Source organism: Triturus cristatus, chromosome 2_1 (genome assembly GCF_964204655.1).
Source record: "Triturus cristatus chromosome 2_1, aTriCri1.1, whole genome shotgun sequence".
In the NCBI taxonomy this organism is placed as follows: Eukaryota; Metazoa; Chordata; class Amphibia; order Caudata; family Salamandridae; genus Triturus; species Triturus cristatus.
Window position 1 is genome coordinate 672362404 of NC_140581.1, and position 24857 is coordinate 672387260.

General features: G+C 47.7%; 1 protein-coding gene and 1 pseudogene across 2 annotated transcripts in view; one reads left to right on the plus strand and one right to left on the minus strand.

Moving 5' to 3' along the window:
• Window positions 1-24857, plus strand: part of WDR36 (WD repeat domain 36) — a 580433-nt gene that overhangs the window by 230173 nt on the left and 325403 nt on the right. The window lies entirely within an intron of this gene.
• Window positions 1308-23387, minus strand: LOC146865740 (zinc finger protein AEBP2-like; annotated as a pseudogene).

Below are 24857 nucleotides of genomic sequence, written 5' to 3' on the forward strand. Positions count from 1 at the left end.
GAGCCAAACACAGCTAGTGTTATCAAGTTTTTAAAAAGTTTGTTTTTGAGAGAAGGTTTCCCCAAAGAAATTGTCGCAGACAATGGTGTCCAATTTATTTCAAAAGAAATTAAAAGTTTTCTGGACACCAATGCCATTAAACACAAATGTGTTGCTTTATATCATCCTCAAGCAAACGGTCTAGTAGAAAAAATTAACCGCACACTGGTGGAGTGTATACAGTGGGCTTTTCAAAACAAGATTGATGTGTGTAAAGAAATGTTGTGGTCACATAGGTCATGTCCTAATGCTTTTTCTGGTCTCTCGCCATCTGAAATTCTACGGGGGCGTCCTCCTGCTTCCAGGTTGTGTCCTGCATGGTTACTAGAGTGTCAGACCAAAAGTGATCGCATGTTAAATGTAGACAAAGTTGTGAGGCCTAATATTGAACATTTCCAAGCTAAAATGAAAAGTCATTATGACATTTTGCATTGAGTAAAACCTACGGAAAGAGATCTATGTGTGGGTGATTGGGTTTGTGTCAAAGATCCCAATCATGTTCCTAAAGGAATGTCGAAATTAAAACCTCCTGTCAGAATTGAAGTTGTGACCAGGAATGCAGTGCGAACTAACAGGAATGAATGGTGGAATAAAGGAAGAGTTGTGAAGGTGCATCCTCATGATGCTCTTCCTCGTGATCTTTCTGTTCTGTTTAATTCGTCTTTGCATCCTCGTGTTGTTCCTTCTTCATCTTCTCCTTTTGACATTGATGTTTCTGAGTCGAGGCATTCCTTTCACCCTGTGTCCGAACGAAGGAGCAGTAACCGGAAGATTGTTAAACCATTGAGGTTTCGTGATTGAATTTTTTTATGTTAATATACTTATATTGTTGAGTATTGAATTGCTATATTTCTTTAACATTTTCCTTTATTTATTTTGTTTTTGTGTATTGTAAAGAAAGGGAGATATTGTGGTGATCTCATGTTTACTGCATTACATCACTGGATTGTGGAATGTCTAATGGTGGTTTTTTGATAACAGATTCTATGTTAGTCAGTTACTTTCGGACTGCTGAGGCTGTGGCTAATAAACATAGAACAAGAAGTATTTCTGTCTGCTGACTCGGATTACATAATACTTCACTACACATTGGAAACAACAAGCTGTCTGGCAATACTGGTCTCCCATCAGCCGGCATCCAAATATCATTTACGTTTTTCTTGCATCCTGCTTTTATCCAACTGTTCTACTTCTGACACATTTTCTTGCACACTTTTCAGCTTGTTCCATGTGTCAGTGACTTTCATCAACATTGCAAAAGAACTCTCTTACTTGGATTCACCTGTGAAACTTCCATTGAATGTACAGGCTAACAAAGCACAATATCTGGTAGCTGAGTCAGCGTATCCGTTGACCATAGAAACGTATTTGCTTCCATTTTGATGAACCAAGCATTTTACCACAGTAGTTTCTCTGAGTAACTGCAGAGCTTCCAACAGGTTCTTGATATAAGTACTGTTTTTGATTGGGGTACCTGAGGATGTAAGAAGCTCTCTCTGGGACCATAATTGCCCAAAATCATGAACACCAAACTCGTATTGGCCATCAGTGAAATGGTGACTCATTTGTACAGCTAAACTGAAAGCTATAGTAAGAGCAATCAATTCAGTGACTTTGGCAGAGAAATCTTTCTGAAGCCATGAAGCTCTGACAACATTATGTTCGAGGCATATGAGCTGCAGATTGTACACTTAGCATAGATCGCCATCTGGTGTTGGGCCCGGATGTTTGCAGTTTGTTTTTCTTCTTGGACAGTCTTTGGAAGTCACGAGTTTGGTGACTCCTCCTTCGGTCCGTACTGCGCATGGGCTTCGGCTCCATCCTCAGATTGTTTTTTTTCCGCCATCGGGCTCGGATGTGATACTTCGTGCTCCGGCTTCGAACTTCTACGGTTCCAGCCTCGACGGAAAATCCTCGTTTCTTCGAGTTTCTTCATCATCATCTTCATCTCTCGAAGCGGCACTTTCTCCATCCCGTACATCGGCACCGGCCTTCGGGCCCTCCTCGACTCCGGTCCCGGCCGATGGAAAGGACTCCGTTCAAAAAGTGCCCAAAATGTGGGTCTAAATTTCCCCACACCGACCTCCATCAGGTGTGTAACCTTTGCCTCTCTCCAGAACACGAGGCTAGAGACTGCCCCGCCTGCAAGTCTTTTCGATCGAAGAAGACCATCCGAGATCGAAGAGCTCGACGCACCATGGCGCACTCATCCTCTGCAGCTCCACCGGACATCTTCGGAGACGGCGCCGAAGCTTCGGGGCAAACACACACCGAGCAGGAGGAAGACGTCGTCAGCGCTTCCGAGGCCGACGACTCCGACGTGGAGGACGTTACACCGGCGCAGCGGGCCGTGAGTACTATACCCCCTCCCACCCCCGCGCCGAAAACCAAAGAGACTCAGGTTACTCCCTCGCCTGCCGGCCTGGGCAAAACCAAAACCAAAGCTTCTATCACCCCACCTACGGGCCCGGTGTCGAAGCCTCCAAAGTCTCACGGCAGCTCGGGATCGAGCCAGCCGACGCCCGGTGCCGAAAAACAGCATCCGGCACCGAAGAAAGCAATATCCAGCTCGACTCCGAAGCCACCGGTGCCGAAGCCTGGACTCTCGGTGCCGACCAAACACAAACATAAATCTGTCGGCACCGACGCTCCGGCGCCGAAAACTCCTTCGACGCCGAAAAAACCGGAGGCCCCAAAAAAGCATGGCGCACACAAACCATCGAAGTCCTCGGTTCCGAAATCACCGGTGCCGACGGACGATTCGACGCCACTGGCTCTGTTTACACCAGACCCTCTACAAAAGACTCTGTCCAAAGATCCAAAGACTGGACTATTGACTTTAATTATCAAGAACAGACGCCTTGATACTCCGGCTCCTCCTCCACCACCCAAACGGAAGGACTCTGCTACTTCTCCCCTCAGAGTGCCCTCCCCACTACCACCTCCCCTACCTCCTCCACCCCCTCCCCCTCCCAGGTCTCCGCCACCTTTACCTCACTACTCTCCGGCCCCGTCCCCAGATCCGGACGGCGGGGACCCGGACAATTATCCGGCGGACGCCCCAATGGATCCCACTCCACCAGGGACCCCAGACCCGTGGGAGGATTACAATAACCCTGATGTACCCGATATTCCTCAGGACGACCTATACCCATCCAGGCCGTCTCCTCCAGAGGACTCCTTAGGGTTTCATCATTTAGTGCAGAGAGCAGCACACTACCATGGGGTGGACATGCACAGTGAACCAGTGGAAGAAGACTTCCTACTGGATACATTTGACATACAAGACAAATCCACTTCTATTTTACCCATGCTTAAGGGTGTCACCAAGCACGCTACAGAGGTGTTCAAAGACCCTGTCAGGGCCAGAGTACTGAACCCTAGAATAGAGAAGAAGTACAAAGCGGCACCCACAGACCCTGCATACATTAAGGGCCCTGCTCCCCTAGATTCCCTAGTTGTCTCCACAGCTAGAAAGCGGGCTAACTCCCAATCCTCAGGAGAAGCCCCACCGCCAGACAAGGAATCTAAACTTCTGGACGCGTCTGGTAAACGCACCGCCTCCCAAGCTGCAAACATGTGGCGCATTGCAAACACACAAGCACTGCTTGCGCGATATGACAGAGCACACTATGACGAACTAGAGGCTCTTATGCAGCACCTTCCAGAAAAACACAAGCGCAAGGCTCATGACCTGATACAGGAGGGTAAACTAATTACAAACACCTCCATTAAGTGTGCCCTCGATGCAGCCGACACTGCTTCTAGAGCCATAAATACAAGTGTCCTGCTTCGTCGCCATGCCTGGCTCAGGATCTCAGGGTTCAAGCCTGAAGTCCAGGCGTCCATACTCAATCACCCCTTTGACCAGCAAACTCTCTTTGGGCCAAAGGTAGACGAAGCGTTGGAAAAGATGAAAAAGGACACAGACACAGCAAAGTCTATGGGGGCACTCCAAACACAAGCCTCTAAACGTTCCTTTCGACGCTCGTCCTTTCGTGGCACAGGCAGAGGCTCCTCCACCGATAACGCCTCTACCTCCTACAAGTCCCCTCCTCAAAATACCTTTTCAAAGGGCAATCAAAGGGGTGGTTACAGAGGCAACAACAATAAGGGCAGGGGCAAAACCAACAACACCCGTTCTGCCACCCCACCCGCACAATGACTCCCCTCCGCTCCCCCCAGACCATCCCACTCCGGTCGGGGGCAGACTACAAGACTTTATCCACACATGGGAGTCCATAACATCGGACAAATGGGTGACCCAAATCATTCGGTCAGGGTACTGTCTCGAACTAACATCTACCCCACCCAATATCCCACCAAGGCACCGTCCAATGTCTCAAGAACATTCCACACTGCTCAAACAAGAGGTACTCTCACTCCTCCAAAAACACGCTATAGAGCAGGTCCCCGTCAATCAACAAAATCTAGGGGTCTACTCCCTATATTTCTTAATACCAAAGAAAGACGGGACCCTCAGACCCATTCTCGACCTCCGGCCTCTAAATGCCTACATACATTCAGACCATTTTCACATGGTCACCCTACAACAAGTCCTCCCACTCCTCTGCCAGGGAGACTTTCTCACAACCTTGGATCTGAAAGACGCATACTTTCACATTCCAATACACCCCTCTCACAGGAAATACCTCAGGTTCGTGGTGGACGGGCAACATTACCAATTCACGGTTCTCCCCTTCGGGGTCACCACCGCACCACGGGTGTTTACCAAATGCCTAGCAGTAGTAGCAGCACACCTCAGACGTCAACATATTCACGTCTTCCCTTACCTAGACGACTGGCTGATAAAAGCCGCGTCCTACGACCAATGTGTGCAACATACAAACAGCACCATCCAACTGCTCCACCAGCTAGGCTTCACGGTGAACTACCAAAAGTCCCACCTCATACCATCTCACACAAAGCAATATCTCGGGGCCACTATAGACACCTCCAAGGGTATTGCCTATCCAAACTCAGCCAGAATCACAAGCATTCAAGCCTTACGCAAAACATTCCTTCCTCAACACTCTCTTCCAGCAAGAGTGTTTATGAAGCTCATAGGAATGATGGCGTCTTGCATCTTCATAGTGCCCCATGCAAGACTCCACATGCGTCCACTTCAAGAGTGCCTAGCACAACAGTGGAACCAGGCCCAGGGTCAGCTGACGGATCTGGTGTTGGTGGACGGCCGCACACATCACTCTCTGCAGTGGTGGAACACCACAAACCTTTCCAAAGGGCGGCCGTTCCTGGACCCGGTTCCTCAGGTGATTCTAACAGCGGACGCATCGCTCTCCGGCTGGGGAGCGCACCTCCTACACCTCACCATGCAAGGTCTATGGACGCCACAGCAAAAATCGCTCCACATCAACCATCTGGAGCTCTTGGCGATCTTTCTAGCCCTAAAATCTTTCCAAAAACAGATTTCGGGCAAAGCAGTCCTCATTCGCACAGACAACATGACTGCGATGTATTATATACAAAAACAGGGGGGGACACACTCTCCCCAGCTCTCCCGCTTAGCCCAGAGCATATGGAGATGGGCAATTCCCCAAAACATCTTTCTCCTGGCACAGCACGTTCCAGGCGTACAAAACACCATGGCAGATCTGCTCAGCAGACAAACGCAACAACTACACGAATGGGAACTGCATCCACAAGTTCTTCACCCATTCTTCCAACAGTGGGGGCATCCTCAGATAGACCTCTTCGCCACCCAAGAAAACAAAAAATGCCCAAGCTTCGCCGCCAGATACCCACACCCATTGTCCAAGGGCAATGCGATATGGATGAACTGGTCAGGCAGATTTGCATACGCCTTTCCACCTCTCCCACTAATTCCATTAGTGGTCAGGAAGCTACAACAGCACTCCCTCACACTCATTCTGGTAGCTCCCACGTGGGCCAGGCAGCCGTGGTACACCACGCTACTACAACTATCAGTGGTACCACATCAAAAACTGCACCTATCCCCATGCCTCCTAACCCAGAACCATGGAGAAATCAGGCACCCGGACCCAGCTCAGCTCAACCTGGCGATCTGGCTCCTGAAATCTTAGAATTCGGATACCTTAACCTTCCCCCTGATTGCATGAACATCATCATGGAAGCCAGACGTCCTACCACTAGAGCATGCTATGCCGCAAAGTGGAAAAGATTTGTAATTTACTGCCGTAATAATACAATCAACCCTCTAGATGCATCCATACAGCACATCATATGCTATCTGCTCCATCTTCACAGGTGTAACCTGGCATATTCATCCATACGCCTACACCTAGCAGCGATCGCTGCTTATCTACAAAACAGACAGCATTTATCACTCTTCAGAGTGCCCGCTATTAAAGCCTTCATGGAAGGCCTTAAACGAGTAATTCCTCCCAGGGCACCACCTTCCCCTGTATGGAATCTAAATTTAGTTCTTACACGACTAATGGGTCCGCCCTTCGAACCAATGCACAAATGTGAGCTACAGTTTCTCACCTGGAAAACAGCTTTCCTTGTAGCTATCACTTCCCTTAGAAGGGTTGGTGAAATACAAGCGTTCACCATACAGGAACCCTACATACAAATGCATCACAGCAAGGTCATACTTCGCACAAATCCGAAGTTTCTGCCCAAAGTCATTTCCCCCTTCCATCTCAATCAATCAGTGGAATTACCTGTCTTCTTTTCGCAACCCCAATCTGTTGCGGAAAGGGCCTTACACACACTTGATGTGAAAAGGGCGTTGCTATACTACATACAAAGAACGCAACCCTTCAGGAAGACTAAACAATTGTTCGTTTCCTTCTCTCCACCACATAAAGGCAACCCCATTTCGAAATCAGGGATAGCTAGGTGGATTGTAAAATGCATACAAATTTGCTATCAAAAGGCAAAGAGAACATTATCTGTTCCTCCTAAAGCCCACTCTACAAGAAAGTTAGGGGCTTCTATGGCTTTTCTAGGGAATATACCCTTAGATGACATCTGCAAAGCAGCCACATGGTCTACACCGCACACCTTCACAAAACACTACTGTGTAGATGTGCATTCCAAGCAGCAAGCTAGGGTGGGCCAGGCTGTACTAAAGACACTTTTTCAAACAGCTGCAACGGATACCGGTGGTCGCCGCTAAGGCTGGGTACTGCTATATAATCTATGCTAAGTGTACAATCTGCAGCTCATATGCCTCGAACGGAATATGCTACTTACCAGTATGCATCTGTTCTTGGCATGTAGAGCTGCAGAGTTGTACACGCCCACCCGCCTCCCCGGCTACCTGTATCCGTTCCAGTACATCTTATTTAGATACAACACATGGGTTTCTCACTGTTATTACTACGCTCCATCATTTCCCTGTTGGCGAAAAACAATCTGAGGATGGAGCCGAAGCCCATGCGCAGTACGGACCGAAGGAGGAGTCACCAAACTCGTGACTTCCAAAGACTGTCCAAGAAGAAAAACAAACTGCAAACATCCGGGCCCAACACCAGATGGCGATCTATGCTAAGTGTACAACTCTGCAGCTCTACATGCCAAGAACAGATGCATACTGGTAAGTAGCATATTCCTTATAATGTACATGGCAAATGCTGCTCTTAGTGTGCCATCATTTCCTCTCAAACATGAGCCATTCACAAACAATACCTGGTCAGGGTAAATCGGGGGTTTATCCTTAATATCCGGTTTGGTGCATAATTCCGTGGTATCTAAGCAATCATGTTAAATTTATTCACACTCATCATCATCATTTACAGGTAACAGTGTTGAAGGGGTTCACTATATTAGACCTCTTAAAGATATCTGACGAAAGTTTGTTTTGTTTGTGTTTAGTCGATCTGTTGTGGGTCAAATACCGGGTTTTTGTGTGGGTTAGTAATAGCTCCACAGAGTGTGGGACCATAACAGTTTAAGGGGACCCCATCCCTACATTCTCATTCTTATCCAAACTAATACTTAACGCAGCTACCGCTTTAAGACAACCGGGAAGACCTGCGACTACAGAGTCAAGGGTAGTAGAAAAATAAGCAATGGGCTTTCGAGCCCCTCCATGCGTCCGTGTCAGAACTGAGAGAGCACACCAATCTCTCTCACTGCAAAACAATATGAATTATTTTGTGTGATCAGGCATCCCTAGCGCACAATTTCTCTTTCAGCTCCAAGAACGCCTTTGTACATTAGTGGTCCCATGGAATCAGATTAGAAACATCTGTGTTTCAACCTCAGTAGAGGTTTGGCTGTCAAGGAAAGTTTTGGTATCCAGTGCCTGCAGTAGCCAACAATTCCCAAAAACATTCTCACTTCCTTTTGAGTTTTTGGTGGATTCATCTGGAGAATCACTTCTACTCTTTCTGGAGATGCCTTCCTAGCTCATTTCACAATGATGTGTCCCAGATATTGAAACTCTTTTTGACAGTACTGCCATTTCCATGGACACACTTTGTGCCTGTTCTCAGCCAGGTGATTCAAGAGTGCAATGGTGTAATATTTACATTCATCTCGTGTTTACGATGCCACAAACCAGTCATTTATGTATTGAAAAGGACAGAATTGCAGGGCCTTTGCAAGTCTCCAGATTTCTTTTCGGAATCTGGTTGAAAATAGATGGACTCTCTGTATACCCTTGTGGGACATGACACCATGTTAATACTTTCTGCTGAAACACGGAGGAAAATAGAAACTGGCTTCCCTTGTGCAATGGCACGGAGAAAATAGCCTGGCACAAGTCAACAACTGTAAACCACTCTGCAGTGCATGGGATCTGAAATAATGTGGTGGCTGGATTTGTTACCATGAGACAACAGGGCACTGCTATTTCATTCACCTTTCTTAAATCCTGCATTATTCTAAATTTCCCATTGTGCTTCTGTAAACCCATAATTGGAGAGTTACATGGATTTCCAATTAGTTCTCTCAGGATCCCTTTCTATAGCATGTTCTCTATTGCTGGTTTATCCCTGCAACTGTTTCTGGTGTTAAATGATATGGTGGTGTTCTGGATGAACATCATTTGCTTTCATGGTGATTCAGACTGGTTCTACACCTTTAAAAAGTCTGTGTTTCCCTGAAAAATCCTAAACTTCTGTGTCTACTGTTTTCCTTAAAGTTTATTAAAGGGAACAGTCCGCTCTCGGCATGTTGCTTGATCATTTTGAAATCCACATCCTCATCATGGGTCTGAAAGGCTACACCATCCGCTGTACAATAAATGGTACATTTTAAATCTCTTCCTAATAGGTTTACAGGACTCAAATGAAATGATAGAATGGTTTTTCTTTGAACTATCCTATTTTTACTACGACTTTCTCTGAAATTGGATTTAGTATCTGTTCATTTGTGACTCCCGCTGCTTGGATTGTCTTCGCTGTGAAAGGTAGGTCTGGGACTTCCACTGTCCTGACAGTGGACCTGGTAGCACCTGTTTCTGAGAAATGATACGGGCTGGCTATAGACTTCAGCATCTACATATGGACTACTCTGGTCTACCTTGAAGACTGCGCCAAGTACTCAATCTTCCTCCCCTCTCAAACACCGTCATTGGGAAGAATCTGAACTGGATCGATCATTCTCAAATTAATTAATTGCTGCAATACATTCCGGTTTGAATTTTGGAATTGTGGCATAACATTTTGAAATGGACTCATTTTCATTTTTGGCATTTGATTTAGAGTGAATCTAAGATTTCCCATGTGTGCGGCTGCAACAACCTCATTGGAACCTGTCCCTGAATCAGCATTTGGATCTATTGTGCAGGCACAGTTTGGATTTGCATACTTCATTGCATTTGTACATTTCCCCCAGTATTATCAAGATTATATCAACATTCCCTTTTCCAATGTCCAATTCTATGACAGAAATGACCAGCAGTAATCTTTTTTATAGTGGCTGTTTCTGATCCAGAACCTGTTCCCGCAGGAACACCTCTACCTCTAGATTGCAACACATTCATTCCTCCTTGATTTCCCCGAAAACCAGGCTGTGGCACAGCAACTCCTTGCATGTGTCCCTGATTTCTCGCAAAAGAAGGGTTCTGAAAACCTTTCTGAACCAGCTTTGTCTGTTCCAACATGAATTTCTCTTGTATTCTCTTCTGTTCATGACTAACTCATTGCTACAGTATTTTGGTTATCTCGGGGTTTCATCAAGCTATTTGTTCTGCCAGCAGATCATGCTTTGTATTATGTGCAAACAAATATTTGGCTTCAGCCCTAAAACAAACTGGGATACAAAAATCACCATAACCTTTTCCTCAAGATACTCGCGTCCACTATGCTGCTGAAACATCTGCCATAATCTCTCAAAATATTCATGAACAGTTTCCTTTGGCACTTTGGTGGTTATTTTAATCTTGAGCCATACCATATTTTTCGGTGGTACTCTGCCTTTCAAAAAGGTAATTACAGCTTTGTATTTTTCCATTACCACAGGTGATGCTGCATTAGTCCTAACCTCCCTCACTGGTTCCTCCTTAGCCCATTGTACCGCAGTCTTTACATTCAGCCCATACATCAGCAGGCACTACAGTGTCAGAGTGTATGCAAATCAGTCCATAAGACCTTTGAAGATTTTTTTATGAACCTTTCTACTTGTGCGTACCACTGCACCTGCATGTCTCTTGGCTTTGGAAAATATTTGTAAATGCTGCCAAATCACGTTGCCTCCAAGGGACGTGCGCATAAGTCCCTCCCACTATTTCTCTGAGTGGGTAAACTGTCACTTATCCCTCATCTGGCTTTCCTGTGATACTGCTTCCTTCTTTTTCTTTTTGTGCTTCTTTTTCCATCTATTTTCCAGTTTCTCAGTATCCTTCGATCTGTGAATACATGTGACTAATTCCACAAAGGGCAAGCGCACTCCTGCAATTCTTATATTTTCTATAGCGGCTTCATCTAAATGAACCCTGTAACTTTGGTGCAAATTTACATTATTTGTGAGATCTACTTCATATTTTTTGGGCTATTTCAGTCAATCTATCATACACTAGAGCTGCTTTCCTCGTAGTCTCCTTATACAGTTAGATGAATTCCTGTCTCTGATATTGTTCTAGGTGCTTAAATTTTAAACGTTCCCTTATTATTTCCTACCTTCAATTTGGATATGTGTTAAAGGTCTCTCCTTTTCCGTATTTGGCTCCTCTTGTTCCTCTGTGCTCTGAATTTTTATTTCCTGCTGTCTTCTAAAACCAAGCTGGTATTTATCCTTCCTCAGTGACACTTAAGTCACCAGGAGTCATCAGGGCTGTAAAGACTAAGGTCACTCCATCTGTCAGTGCTTGTAGCGTGTGTGGGGGCTTCCACAAAACTATCTGGGAATTTTGTGAAGTCGGGACAAATCCAGATGTAGATGCTAGTTGTGTGTCGGGTCTCGTCTCTGCTGGTGGAAGAGCACTCGCAACAACTCGAGAAGCAGTCTGGGCATTGATAATAGGTACCGGAGCTGTGCTAGGCACTTCAGCTCTATTTGTCGCAGTAGGAACTGTAGCTTGTGGTCAAGCCACAACTGGTGGTGCAAATTGTAAAATTTGTAAGGGCCGTTCAACTGGTAGAACACCTGGATTTACAGGGGCAGTATCCACTGTCTGGCTTCTACTTGAACCTTATCCTCCCTGATCCGCTAGGCTGAATTGTGGTGGATGTCTGGAAGTTAACATTTGCTCTAAATTTTCATCACCTGAATCAGTATCTGACTCATTCCCTTATTTCTTAGTGGAATCCTTATCCTTTTCTTTCTTAGCAGCTTCTGATGTAATCACTGGGTAAAATCTGGCTCCTTCTATAATCTCCCTTCTCCAGCTGCACTGTTCCTCATCCCATCGGGCAATCACATAATTTTTCACTGGTTTATTGGTCCTTCTCTGATATTTTTCCCTCTTTTTCCCTAGCAACCCTTTCCCAAGCATTTAATGCTTCATATTGAATTGGTCAAGGTGGTGCTCTCATCTCATACAATTTTTCCTTCAAATGGTCAAGAATTCTGGTATTAAATGTCCTATATCTAGGAAAACTCAAACACCCTCTGTCTCAGTAATTCTGCTCCAATGGGAAGCCAAAGACAGGTGTTCAGACTATGTTCAGTAGTCCTAACGCATGCAGGCTTACCCTCAGGGCGTGCCTCTTTACTTTTGCATACTGGAATAGTAACATCCCCTCTCACCAAATTCATGAAATCTTTAAAACATTTCATAATGACAAATCAGTTGGAACCAACACAAATTATTCAGAATGTTTTGGTTTTGCCTCGTATTTGTCAAATTTCAATGAGCCAATTACATTTCAGCTATTATTTTTCACAAGTCTCGGTATTCAATCCATAAACCGTATTCACTTTTTTGGAGACCCAATCGCAGTGCAGCACTACAGCGCTACCAACCAAACCCAGTGCAAAAGCACAATAATCGACCAATCATCGCGGCAAAACACTATGACGTAGAACGTCACTCCTTGCAGAAGTTCACCCTCTTCTACAATTTTCTTCACATTCACACAACTTCAACAAATAACTTCAAACATCTTGTTTGCTCTACTAAATAGAAACAACAGTATTACAATCATTCAAGAATTTTCCACAACTGCAAGTGAAATCTCGACCAGCGTGAAATCACCCAAACCAATGTAGTTTCCCCTGTTTGTGCAATTAGGTTCCACTAACACTGACCAATCACAGCATGCTCTGTATCTCTGTGTCAACGGTGTAGGTGATTATCCTGGGTTCTTTTGACTACAACGAGCCTGAAATCTTTAATCACTTTCTTTCAACAACTTATAGATACTTCCTTTCACTCACCTTGACAGATCTTCAAATTCTGGACATTGGATTCAGGAATTGGGGAATTTTAATTAGAGTTTGGGTAATATTTTAAATCTCTATTCAGGGTGTGAACCTATTCCTCTGCTACCAGATCTCACAGCACGGAAATGATGAAATATGTAATAAACAGTTCAACCCTTAACTTACGACATAGATCTCCAACTCTGCGCCACTCCGTCTCTCGGTCGACAGATCTTTGCCATCATATTAGAATGGAGCACGAATCAAATTCATCAATTTACAGCATTTTCAAGTTAAGTCAATGATGAGAGGTTTGGTAAAGTTTTTGAGGCTTTATTTCTCATTAAGAGATTAATAATATTTTTTAGGTCGAGCCTAGAGCAGCGGATGCCGTAGATGAGCTGGGCTCTAATCTCCTCCTTTGCGCGGTCGCCGACCAGGTGGGTGTCCGCCAGCGCCCTCAGTCGTGCATGAAATGTGTCTACTGACTCCCCCTCCTTCTGCTTGGCCTGGCGCATCTTGAACATCTCGAAATCCGGGTTCGTCTGGGGGTCGAAATATGTGTTGAGGGCCGTCACAGCGGCATCGTAGTAGTCTGCGTTACCCGTGTTCGGGAGGTGCTTGAACAACAGGTATACCTCCTCCCCCGCGTAGTGTAGAAGGAGGGACCTCTTCACTGCGCCATCCGTCTCCCGGGAGCCGATGAAATAGTTGAAAACCCCCTTATTAAAAGTCGAGCAAGAAGCGCATGGCTTCTTGCTCGACTTTTAATAAGGGGGTTTTCAAAGTGCTACCACTGGCCTCAAGCTTGCGTGCGCGTGCACGCGCGCAGCCGCCATGTGGGTTTCTGTCAAGGCTCATTAAGCCTTGCATGCCTCTCTCCGTCTTGCAATTCCCTCCCCTTCCCTCACCACAGAGCGCGTCTTGAAAGACAACACTGTGTCCATTTCCTACACTTTCAATTTGAGCAGACAGGTAACAGGTTAAGCAGATGGCACGATGTCGAATTGCGTCCAGCGTTTGTGCATCAAAAAAATCATGGGGTCTTGCTTTGAGTTGTATTGTAGCAGCAGAATATGGAGATGTTCCCAGCGCTGCCGGTAACGTGCGTTTCCTTTTATTCTTTAACTTTATTCTTTTATTCAGCTTTTGGTTGACTTTAAACCTTTGAGGAATTCTGTTGACTGAAGTTCGTTGGTACATGTCGTGCTAATCCCCACTGAGAGGCAAAACTTGCATTGCCACCTCCAACCACACACTTGAATGGCTTATCCCCGCTATCGGTCAGCATATGCCTCTGTAACCAGCTTTGACTTATTGAAGGTGTGTTGTATACTTTGTGTTGCAGTCAGCGCTCTAGCGGTTCTCGCTAGAGCGCCCTTGTTACAGGTGACATGCGTACGCCACGACGGTGGCGTACGCGCAGAGTATAAATAAAAGGGGCGTGCCCATGTCGGGCACTCGCGCACCGACCTTGACTCCGCATGTGTGGTCTCCATCATTGCGCGCCACTACAGTTAGGCCCGCGCTGCGCACCAACGCAACATTGGCGACGAGGCGGTCGGACCCGCCGTGCACACCCTCAACGGCGCCCCGGTGAGCGCATCGCGGCAGACCCGCGATCGCGCATCTGAGGCCCTCGAGTTTCTCCTGATCCAGCGCTTCTCACGCTACAGGCCTGACCTGCGAGGTGAGCACGTGCACCAACCACAGACCACGCAGCTGAGCGGACGAAGATTCCCGCCCTCTGGCCCTGCACCGAGCCTGCTTCTGCCCTGGCTGTTGGCACTGCCCACGTGCCACCCACTGCCTGGCGCCCCGGCTGTGCCGCCGTAGGCCGTTCTCTGTGCTCCTCACTGCCCGGAGTCACCCCCCAGTTGCAGCGCCATGGCAGATGACGAGGCTCCGCCTCCTGCCCACCCGTTCCACCCGCCCACAGGTGTCCTGCCTCCGTTTAGCGAGACGGCCGACCCGGCGACCGCCGCACCACGCTGGCACACGTGGATTGGGCGGTTGAACAACTATTTCATCGGCTCCCGGGAGACGGATGGCGCAGTGAAGAGGTCCCTCCTTCTACACTACGCGGGGGAGGAGGTATACCTGTTGTTCAAGCACCTCCCGAACACGGGTAACGCAGACGACTATGATGCCGCTGTGACGGCCCTCAACACATATTTCGACCCCCAGACGAACCCGGATTTCGAGATGTTCAAGATGCGCCAGGCCAAGCAGAAGGAGGGGGAGTCAGTAGACACATTTCATGCACGACTGAGGGCGCTGGCGGACACCCACCTGGTCGGCGACCGCGCAAAGGAGGAGATTAGAGCCCAGCTCATCTACGGCATCCGCAGCAAGAAGTTGCGGACCCTCATCCTCCGCCAGCCGAACATTCCCATGGCCGACATCCTCGTGCTATCCCGCTCCCATGACCTATCCGACGCACGGGCAGAAGAGATGGAACAAGCACTGACGCGAGGCCCAGGGCCGAGCGCAACTATCAAAACAGAGCGCGCAGACGCAGTGCGGACGCACGAGAAGAAACGCAGGCCTGCAGCCAGACAGTCAACCCCGACGCAGTGCGACTACTGCGGGTATGAAGAACACCAGGGAAAAACATGCCCAGCAAAAGGGAAGACGTGCACGAACTGTGGTACGATGAACCATTTCTCCTCCGTTTGCAGAAAGCGCGCCACAAGGAAGGATGCTCGAGGGAAGAGGCCCACAAGAGGCATGGTGAGGCAACTGTCCCATTTGTCCCTCTCATCTAAAGCCGACACAGGGCAGCGGCACGCGCAAGCCCTACAAGAAGACGACTTGGAGTCTGATGACGACGAAGAGACATACGTGGTCTCGTTTACCAGGGCACTAAAGAGCACGAGACGTCCCCAGCCTCGGGGGCGACATCATGGTCGCCGGATCGAAGGTAAAATCCGTGATCGACACAGGGGCGTCTGTCACCGTCATGGGGGTGCAGCAGTACAACCGCCTTCGACCCAAGCCAGAGCTCAGAACCTCGAAGGCCCGGATCTATGCCTACGGCAGCGATGTCCCTTTGCCCCTCCTAGGGAAGATGACCGTGCCGGTGGGGACGGAAGATGCGGAGATCACCATTGAAGTGCACATCATCAACCAAGAGGTAGACACCCTCCTGAGTGGGCACGCCGCTGAAGACCTGGGGCTCCTGGTGTTCCTCCGGAAGGTTCAGGACACGCAGACTGCCGACCTTCTGGATCAGTTCCCCGAACTGTTCACGGGCCTGGGGAAGATCAAACGTCCACCGGTAAAACTTCACATCGACCGGTCTGTTGCGCCCACAGCCCTGAAGCACAGGCGAATCCCGTTCTGTCTACGACCTCTGGTAGAGGAAGAACTCCGGAAACTCGAAGAACAAGGGGTCATAGAGACAGTCACCGGACCCACTCCGTGGGTGTCCCCGATGGTAATCGCGGAAAAACCCCGCCAACCAGGCAAGATCCGGGTGTGCATCGACATGAGGCTCCCCAACAAAGCCATCAAGAGGGAGAGGCACATCACGACCACCATGGATGACATCATTGCAGATCTGAATGGCGCGAGGTGGTTCTCCAAACTGGACCTTAACGCGGGCTATCACCAACTAACACTAGCCAAGGAGAGTAGATACATCACCACATTCAGCACGCACCTAGGGCTAAGGCGATACCGGCGACTCAACTTCGGAATATCTTCGGCAGCGGAAATATTCCAGAACACTATCAGAGACATCCTACAAGGCCTGCCTGGGGTCATGAATGTGAGCGACGATATCCTGATTCACTCGACGACCGTAGATGAACACTATTGGCGGGTCAGAGCCACACTGACACGCCTCAGAGAGTACGGAGTTACCCTCCACAAAGACAAATGCCAGCTGTTCCAGCAGCGGATAGAGTTTTTCGGATACACATTCACAAACGACGGCATTCAAGTAGACCCCCGCAAATCACAAGCCATCAAGGACGCTCCTGCACCCACGTCTGCCGCAGAGGTGCGCAGTTTTCTAGGGATGGCCACATACTGTGGAAGGTTCATTCCGAACCTAGCAACGATTGCAGAGCCGCTCCGACCGCTCACGAAAAAGGACGCCCCGTGGTAATGGGGGCCCCAAGAAGACTCGGCGTTTCAGTCCGTTAAGACGGCGCTCCTTGACCAAGCCACGTTAGTATACTTCGACCCGGACAAGAAGACAGAGCTGATAGTCGACGCCAGCCCAGTGGGACTTGGTGCAGTCCTCACCCAAGAGCAAGAACCAGGCCGATGGGCCACGTTGGCCTACGCAAGCAAGGCCCTCACAGCGACCGAACGGAGATACTCCCAGATTGAGCGGGAGGCACTGGCCATACGGTGGGGTTGTCGACATTTCCACCTGTATGTCTGTGGACATCCTTTCACGGTCGTGACGGACCATCAACCGCTGGTACCCCTGTTCAGAGGAACAGCTCCGCACCCCCCGCCACGGATAGAACGGTGGGCCATCGGGCTGCAGCAGTACCACCTGGACATAATGTACCGGCCTGGAGCCAAGAACCCCGCCGATTTCCTGTCTAGGCACCCTGGCCCTCGCGAGCACATCCCAGAGGGGACAACCGAGGAGGACGACGCCGAAGCACACCTCGATTTCATCGCGGCCCTAACGTGCCCACAAGTGCTGACAATACAAGAGATAATGCAAGCGGCGGAGCAAGATCCCGTGATGGCCAGAACCAAGGAAGCCCTCCTGCACGGATCATGGGCTAACTTCCTACAGTCCGCTAACACGTGGACACCGGAAGAAAGAGCGGACTTGCAGCAGATCTGGAGAGTACGAAACGAGCTCAGCATCACCAGAGACGGAATAGTCCTACGAGGGGCCAGGATCGTCGTGCCAACAACTCTGCGACGCCAAGCCACCCTTCTGGCCCACAATGGACATCAAGGGACTGAGAAAATGAAAGCCAGGATGAGAGAGAAGGTGTGGTTCCCAGGGATGGATGCCCTGGTGGGTGAGGTCGTAAAGAGCTGTCCAGCATGCCAAATGACCAGCGGACCGGAACGTCCAGCCCCCATCACAACTGAAGAACCCGGAAAACACCCCTGGGATAAAATCAGCGTTGATTTTGGGACCCTCCCTGATGGCAGAGTCACGCTGGTAGTGATGGACAATTTCTCCAAGTATCCATTGGTAGAAGCGCTGCCATCCACTGCGTTCACATTTGTAGGACCAGCACTGGAGAAAGTATTCCACATGTTCGGACGCCCGTCGGAACTCAAAAGTGACAACGGGCCACCGTTCCAAGGCCACGAGTTTAAAGAGTTCCTTGCCCGCCAAGGAATACGACACCGGCGGATCACTCCACAGTGGCCTCAGGCAAACGGCGAGGTCGAACGATTTATGAGGACACTGAACAAAATCCTCCGCATTGCCATCACGGAACAGCTGGACCCCGAGCGAGAGATCCAGCGTTTCCTTGGAGAATATCGAAGTACACCCCACTGCTCCACCAAGCAAACTCCCTGGGCCCTCATGCTGAAGGGGGCCCGCCGCGATGGTCTACCCACGATCCCGGAATGGGCTCCCCCACCGTTTGATGCAGAACAAGCGCTACGACGACGAGCGCACCGAAACCAGCAGGTGAGCCGGACGAGAGGGTGTCGGGAGCGCGCCCTCGAGCCGGGAGACAATGTCCTTATCAAGGATCGGCGACCGGGGAGCAAATTCAAGCCACGATACGAGCCGGGAAGTTGGACGGTAGAACGACGCCAGGGGACAATGGTCACAGTTCGCCGGGGAAATGAGTCAGCCACCCGAAACATATCGTGGTTCAAACGCATCCCCACAGCCACAAGACACCGGCCCGAATCGGAGGAAGAGGACGACGGGGACGCACAGGGCCCCGTGAGGCCGCAGTCACCGCCGCCCGACCAGCCTGAAGAGACGGCAGCCCGGGACGGGCCCAGCTCCGGAGCTGAGGAAGCAGCCCGTGACGACCCGGGGGTCACCAACACCCGAGCGACGGCCAGGTATGAACTGCGATGGAACCCCCCGCCAAGCAGCCGCCTCAAAGACTTTGCCTGTCAAGTAAGTGACTGATAAAAGGGACTTTTGGTCCGAGTTCTTTCAGCTAAAGCTGGATAGGGATGTTGCAGTCAGCGCTCTAGCGGTTCTCGCTAGAGCGCCCTTGTTACAGGTGACGTGCGTACGCCACGACGGTGGCGTACGCGCAGAGTATAAATAAAAGGGGTGTGCCCATGTCGGGCACTCGCGCACCGACCTTGACTCCGCATGTGTGGTCTCCATCATTGCGCGCCACTACAGTTAGGCCCGCGCTGCGCACCAACGCAACACTTTGCACCCTTTCCACAAACAAACAAAAACCCCTCCTCGCTGTCCATCCACATGTATTGAACGAATGAGATCTGCAAGATCAGGGCTGGAGTTGGAGCAGATCTGGCACAGGTCCCAGCAGCAGTTGTATGATATGTTTTTTGATGCCGAAGTTATGCTTCCTTGGCCATTTATCATTCATCATTGCTGGAGTTGAACAGCCACTGGAAATGGTGCTCGCGCGCGCCTCACTCTGCCTCTGTTTTGCTCGTGCTTCAACTCCCTCCCCCCCCCCCCTCACAACAGAGCGCGTCTTTTAACTTTCAGCCCGGCCGGAGGTAGTGTGGTAATCTGCCTGGTTTCCCTCCCGGTATGATGGGGTAAAATCTGCCTGATCTTACTTTTTCGATGCGCAGTTTGTGTAAGACAGTACAAACAGGCAGAAAAACCAACAGATTGCCATAATTAATTTGCACCCAAATCGATGTTTTCCATGCTATTGGAACGAGCACTGGAGGCCACCTTTCCATGTCCGTTTCAGTTATGCCCACAAACGTTAACAAGGCACTAGATTCCAAATTTGTTCACTGGACCAACAGAGAAATGTTACTTTGCGGAATCCGAAGTCGACTACGGTAAACCACAGACCTCCTGCCGGGAAATTCGCAGCCACCCTTGCGCTCCCGCTCTGCCTCGGGCACATTATCCACTCTGCTTTCCTAATCTCCCTAAACACATGGCCCGAGGAATGCAGGGGCCCACAGCCCTTCTGCAGCACTGAAAAGGCCTCGAGTACGTCCCACCCTCCCTCTACGAACTTAGTCTCCCTCGCCCCTTCATCCCAGCACAAACTCAGTCTCCCTCGCCCCTTTATCCCAGCGGGTCGCCCCCATTAGACAAGCATTGGCATAGTCAATAGGTCTCGCCTTTGGGACCTTGTAAGTAAAAAAAAAAAAACTGAAGTGTATGACTTCACGTTTACATTTACTGCAACCTAAATACGAAGTAAATGTAAACGTTAAGTGTTATACTTACTTACAAAATAAATACATTTTTGGCCATGCTGAACTGTGATACATGCAGACAAACACTTTCGTAAAATTCCCTCTGGCTTCCAAATTCACACAGGTGACGCGAAGAAATCCTTCCCTAGTTCAGATAGTGTGAGTGAAAAATGGAGAATAGTGGAAAAAAAGTAAAAAGGTTCAGTAAGTGAATGTTCGGACTGGTGTCTAACCCTGTTGATGTTTAATGTGTACTTTGAGGCATACATCATGAAAAATGAATGTGCACGATGTGGGTATATTCACTTACTGATCCTTTTCAATTGTTTTCATTAGTCTCTATTTTTCTCTCACACAAGCTGCACTGGTGAAGAATTTCTTTGCGTTGCTTGTTATTATGTGTGTGAATTACATTGAATACAGCACGATTTTTGTGTATGTCAACATGGCTACTATTTGTGCACTCAATGTGCTGAGGAGCACAACAGTAGTTTCAGGCTCGAAAACAGGACAGTTTATTACTAAAGTGAGCCTCTCGGGTTTTTGCATGCTCTATTATCACATATATTTTGCTGCTTGCATTAACCTTCCAGAAGATTTTCCATTCCCTGCTGCTTTTCACATTTCGCAGTAGATGGGGATCGGCTCACCAAGTGTACATGGCAGTTCATGTTTCTGTATCAGAGGAACATACAAAACCAGCAGCTTGCGTGTGCTTTCTGAAGTGAGTAACTATTTACCATCCTGTCTACCAAAGAGAGCAGGCAAGTCCCTCCTCGCTCTATTGACCACCACATTTGAAAAAGGCATAAAAAGTAATTGTGACTGGGATGAGGCAAGGCAGGGGGTCTGGTACTAAAGGGCCACTCCCAGGAAGGCCTCCGACGTCAGGTCACAAGACATAAAGATGTGGGGCTTTACAGGACTATACATGAGATATTCTGAATTATATAAGATGTGAATAGAATACAGGAATGGTTTAATCTAGTTGGTTACGAATGCGTTATGAAATATTATAGGGGTGTATGTAGCACTCACCCTCATATACATTTTGATTGCTGAATTATTAATAATTATGGCAACAATGCTTACCCACATTATTTGTAGGAAGAGACCACCAAATAAACATTAGTTTATTGCAAAATGCCAATACCTGTGTGTGGGTCTGTATGTACTGAGTTCGTGATTCAGGCTCCATTTTCTCCTGCAGATGAGAGATATTCTGACCGGTTTGTCTGATACTCCTTTCTACAAGAGAATAACTCTGTGGTAAAAGTGAGAGACACCTGCCAGGTTCCCATTTATCGGGAAAGGTCATAGTTCACTTTTGGGGCTTATTAAGTCTACCGGGTGTGACCACAATAATTTCAAGGAATACACCAAGATGGCAAATAGGGGCCGGCATCGACCACATCAGCTGGCAGTGGCCAATGCTCTTTTTGGCCTGTAGCCCGGAAGGAAGAACATGCGTCAACTGGAAGGAGGAGTTTCTCCCCGCTTAACCAACAGATACACCCCCCCTACCCCCGAAAGGAAGCAAAAGGGTGTATGGAAAGACATCTTCAGGGGATCCCACTACCATAACATTCTTGTCCAACTGGAAGCAATCAGACTTCGTTTTGGTCAATTTTGTTATGTGACATTACAGCTTTTATTTCCCTGATCAACCAAGAGATGATGGGCATCGGAGAAAACCCATAATTTACTTTCTAGTCACGGCTCAGCACAGAAGCTCCATTTAGAAAGATCTCCAGAGGGATAATCTCTTGAACAAAACAGATGGCATTTTGTTTTCTCTCCAGTGACAGCACTGGGATCCCTCATCACACAAACAGCAGGTTCACTACTCCTTACTTCTGTGATGCAATATTCATTGAGTTCACAATAATAATAATTACTTAGTCTTTATATACACACATATATATATAAAGCATCATAACGGATATTACTATAATCCAATTTAACAGTGATAAAGTTACCACTGTAACCTTGAGATCCCTACAGATGTCAGTGGTGAGTGTTAATTCTCTAAATCGTCCTCTGGGGTTAATTCGGTGTTTTGCCAACCTCTGCACAATTGCTTGCACACACCAATAAATTGTGAACGATGGCCCAAACCACATGCTGGCTACTTTTCTGCGAGGGTGGAAAGATCTCCTAGTATTTATTACCCATCAAAACTTGCACCAAACAATTGCGCAGGGAGTAAACCAGAACCAATCGAATATGTCTCAGCTCTGAGAAGACGCGACATGGAGTCTCTTGAGCTCTCCAAAGTCTGCTCTCAGACTAGCAACCATTTCAACCCTCACTATGTTAAGCATTGTCCGTAAATCTCTTGCAAAAGAACGAGTTTCTGTACATGAGGCTGTGGTCACAGAGGGTCCGGGGTTGGCGGGTGCATTGGCATAGCCAATAGGTCTTGCTTTTGGGACCTTGTTGTTTCTTTTGTTTAGGTTGGTCAGATTATTCTCTTTACAGAAATATCAAGAAAATTTGGTTAGTCAGCATGTAAAAATAACCATGTGTTCCATAAAGGAAAAAAGTCCCTATCTTAATCTAATGGACCTATAAAGAGTTCCATTTGGAAAAGAGCAAGTTTTAGCATAGAGGGAGTGTCTCCTAGCAAAAACTAGGAAACAGAAAATCACTGTTAGCAGTAGCTTACTGCAAATTGGACAAGAGTAGCACAGTCAAGTGCTAAGGGGTATGACCGGGAAAGATGCATAGAATGCAATGCTGCTGCATTCTAGCTAGAAACAGGTACTATATTGAAACATGAAAACATGTTACAAACTCCGGGTGGTAGATCATCATCTAGAGCCAATGGAGAAGGATATTCTAATGGTCTGTCATCTTTCCTCCCAAATCTCACGGTAAACGCTTGAGTCAACATAATGTTATCTGTAGCTTGCTAACATTTTGTACAGTTGCTATAATAGAGAAGGTTTTCAAGAGAACCTTTTCAAGCCTACTCTGTTAGTTGTTCAGTGTTCCATTGTGTGTTCAATGGACAAGTCTATTGATTTAAACAATTTCTATCTGCAATATCCTGGTTAAATCATGAGAACTATAAGCATATAGCAAATGCCTTTGCCTAAAACGATGAAATCATATGATGTGAGGAAGAAAGAGATACATTATCTGATAGACGTCTAGCCACTGATTCCTTACCTTAAAATTCTCCCCAGGCGCCAGACTGAAACCAGAAATCTTTTCAGCAGGACCCCTGTGTGTTGGTAGAGGGCGTCATGTGACACCATACCGACGTAGTCCACGTATGCGATGTCACCAGATTCCATATAAGTCCCTCCCCGACGCGCTTCTACAGTTTTTTCTTTTCTGCGCTTACAACGCGGATCTGGAGAAGCGTTTACCTCAGGCCCATTATTGGCCTACCATGACTTTTTCATTATTGAAACGGGGAGCTTTTCTGCTCAAATCTTGTGGGTCTTCAGGTCAGCAAATTTCGTCCACGGACCCTCACCCAATTCGTATGTGGTGCTTGGGAGAGCATCATGAGTCAGAGAAGGGCGACTCCTGGCGTCTACTTTGAGCGAAGGTGCTGCGGGAACGTCGGGTGATTCTCCTGTCAGCGCTGCTCTCGCAGTCACGGTCTGTTCGCAGGCACGCTCCAGGAGCTGTTCTCGTGAACGTCACTCTCCATCATCGTCTCCTGATAAGTCTTGATGCAGGCAGTTAAAGTTGCATCATCCCTAGAGTTCACTGCGCAGAAATTCCAACTCTCATGCCTCCTCCCACTTGCCAGTTGATAACTCCATGCACGGGTTCGCACTGGCGAAGTGAGCTAAAGAACAATGATGGATTCAACCCTGATCTGTGACTAGGGTGAGTGTCTGAAAAGTTTCAGCGCTCCGGCCATCATCTCCTTGTGTTTGCTTTGTCATATTATAAATGTCAGTCTTGTGTATTTTCATGAAATTGATGTTCTACTGTTAACCATAGTCTCCAGTTTAAATGTTTCTTCTTCACTATTCTGTCTTTCTGGTGCAAAATGTGGACTGCTAATTTAGGTTTGACCTCAATCAAAATCACAGTAAATAGTAAAGGTTTATTTTGTCAGATTTGTGTAATGTTAATGTTATCAGCTCTTTTCCCATTTAATATGTAGAAAGAGTTAGAAAAGTCAAAGAAGATTAAAGAAACACAGACTTCTATAAAGTTAAGAGGGCTGCTAGGAGTGTACATATTTAACTTGGAAAGTGAATAAGGGAGTTGTGATTTCTGTTAGGGACAGTCTAGTCCATTTTGTTTTCAGGGCATGGGGTCTGCCACCCATAGGTTGCCTCACCCTCCGATTATTTGAGCACATAGGTGTTCAGAGCAAAGAACCAGCAAAAGTTATCCGTCAGAGGAGTTTGTCTAGATTTGTGCATTGGGTCATCATGGCCCTGAATAACAGACAGTTCATTGTTACCCTACTCAGTGGTACTCCTTTTATCAACTTGGGATGGATGAAAGGCAGAGTGGACTACATGGGGTTCCAACCTCTGACTTTGAATTAAAACTCCGATACCTAAAGCAGATGTATTAGTCCACTGAGCCCGACTCTGTTAAGTCTAGAGTTGAAATGTGAAAATGAATTGTCTAAAAACAGTATGGTGCAGAAAATCTAAAAATATTTGATCCCCCAGAAGTCCTGTCACTCTCAATAAAAACAGAACACAAGGATAGTTCATTGGTACTTTGTGTATTTTTGTGCTGTTACTTTA